Consider the following 2,675-nt stretch of genomic DNA (forward strand, 5'->3'; position numbering starts at 1 on the left):
ATCTAGGGACTGATAAGAAATGCAACAGCAGTAGTTGACAAAAGAAACTTGTCTTTTGTAGGTCTTTTGTAGTTTTACCAGAGATTGTTAGACACTGCACAAGATTTGTCATGCACATGCACAGTTATTTCACACTTTCCAGGACAAAAATGTTCTGATTTTCTGTCATTCTGATCTCCTTTTTGCAAAAAGAAAAAAAGAGTTAAACATCTATATCTTGGGAACAAAGGCATTAAGCAAACACTGTGATTGGATTAATCAGATATAAAATAAATTTAGGATAAATTGCATTGATTTATAGTGAGTCTTTTCCCAGAACTGTTGATATCATAAACATTCTGTTCAGTTATTTACCTTTATCCTTGATTTTTCTTTGTTTTCTTTGCATGTCACATTTCTCAAGTATGCTCTTCACTGATACTGTTCTCCCCTCTGTAACCTACACTAACTTTTGATCAAAATGAAGTGTGATGGAAATGACAACTCTGATTGGTTGATGGCTGCACCTACTGCCGCATTTGAATCAAAGACAGAGGTGGGAATATCCAAGTTTATATTTACATTTATACATTTGGCAGACAGTTTTATCCAAAGTGTCTTACATTGCATTCACGGTCTACATTCTATCAGTACATGCATTCCCTGGGAACTGAACCCATGAGCTTGGCGTTGCTAGCACTGTGCTTTACTGGTTGAGCATCAGGAGATGAAATGTCCCATGCATTCCTGTCAGTCACACCACAAGATGGCACCGTGACTCAAAAAGAACATTTCATGTTCTGCAAAATCATAATTTAAAGCAATGTTCAAACTGTCCCAAAATTGTCATTTGTTAATGAAAACTTAAATATCTAATGTCAAATAATGGCTGCACTTAAGTTTACAGTACGTGCACTTACATGCACTTACGGTGTACTCACTGAGTAATATAAGGTAACTACATGGGTTAAGGTTAGGTTTAGGGGTAGGTTCAGGGTTAGTATCTGGTTATTACCTAGTTATAACTATAATAACTACATAGTATGCATATGTGGAACAGGACTGTAAAATAAAGTGCTACCGAAATAATGATATGAACTTCCAGACGTTAGAGCTAGCTGTCTATCTTTTGAACGAGCAAAACAGGTGCTAACAGCACCTATTTACTAGCAGTTTATACTATTTTATAGCACTTACTGTTCAATTATATATTTGTATTATTAATTTTCATGTTTGATTTACTGTTTTAATGGTTTGAATTTAATGTATATATTCTCCTAACCAATCCCTAAACATAACTGTTGGTAAGCCTCTTGAAATATTGAACCTAATTTGTTTCAGCATATGAGCCCTTATGAAAGACCTTGTTTTTCAATGCAAATAAGATGTTTTCTTTGTATGCATGAGACTTGATTTTTATTATCCGCAGTGTGTCTGGTGTGCAACAGACTTAAAGTGCAGTAGCCGCACCCGCTCTTACATTAAAAATGAGATGGGAAGATAATAAAAACTGAATTGTTTCCATGGGTCTAGTAGTCTTTGCACCCGTTTGTTTCAGGTTTAAATCAGGTCTCCTCTGATGGAGTACTACTAACTAGGTGGCGCTGTGACAAAAAACTAGGCTCCTAGAAATGCAGTCCTGAACCTGCAGCATCTGGTACTGAATGAGGCGAGCTCCACAGCAGAGCTCCCGAATTCATAACGCATTACTGTGAGCGCTTGAGAGTGCTTCTGCAGCGCAGCGTTGGCTAATATGATACGGAATATCTGCAGAAGTGTAACTCTCTGATTTCGCAGGAAGTTTATTTCTGAATATGAAAATGTTGACACAATGTAAAGTACTCGCTCTGGCCCTTGTTTTAAATGATTTTGTTCCGCTGTTGTGCTTCTTGTTGTCATCTGTTGCTGTTGAACAACCAGGATGTGGCAGTTGGTCGGTGTGGTATTTGCTTGCAGTAGCTCTGCTACTAAATTTCTTTAATAATGGGTATCCCTGTACAGCTATGATCAGCTATTCCTGCATCTTGGCTGAGCTTTCTTGGAGCTTTCAATGTTGTTACAGAAAAGGTGAAGCTGATTGGTCAGTTCTTGTCACATGACCTGCAGGGCACTTGTGGCATTCTGAAATGTTGAGCTGTTTTCATCTAGCTGCGACGAAAAACGAATACGACGCAACCGTGTCGCTTCTATTATGAACGCGCTCGTCTACATTTGAAATAACAAACTTGAGCTCGCAAACATGTGACATGTGACGTGCCCACTGTCGATATTTTTAAAGGGGTCATATGATGCAATTTAAATTTTTCCTTTCTCTTTGGAGTGTTACAAGCTCTTGGTGCATAAAGAAGATCTGTAAAGTTGCAAAGACTAAAGTCTCAAATCCAAAGAGATATTCTTTATAAAAATTCAGAGTCAGCCACACCTACCTAAAACGGCTCGTTCTAACACGCCCCAACATACCTACGTCGCTCTGTGGGAAGATATGCATAACGCCGCCCAAATGTTCACGCAAAGAAAGAAGGCGTAACTTTTATTCTCGCTGTAGTTTTGTTGTATGGACTGTAATGTAATGTCGTAAAGACACTGTGTGTTTCGTTGTGAAAGCGAAACTACTTTGTTTGGTCTTCAAAAAGAGGACGATATCTGCTTCGTCATGCCTGGAGCTGATCCGTGCTGGTCGCTGAAGAAATACAACA

The sequence above is a fragment of the Sinocyclocheilus anshuiensis genome, unplaced genomic scaffold, assembly GCF_001515605.1.
Source record: "Sinocyclocheilus anshuiensis isolate Anshui unplaced genomic scaffold, SAMN03320099.WGS_v1.1 scaffold524, whole genome shotgun sequence".
NCBI lineage: Eukaryota > Metazoa > Chordata > Actinopteri > Cypriniformes > Cyprinidae > Sinocyclocheilus > Sinocyclocheilus anshuiensis.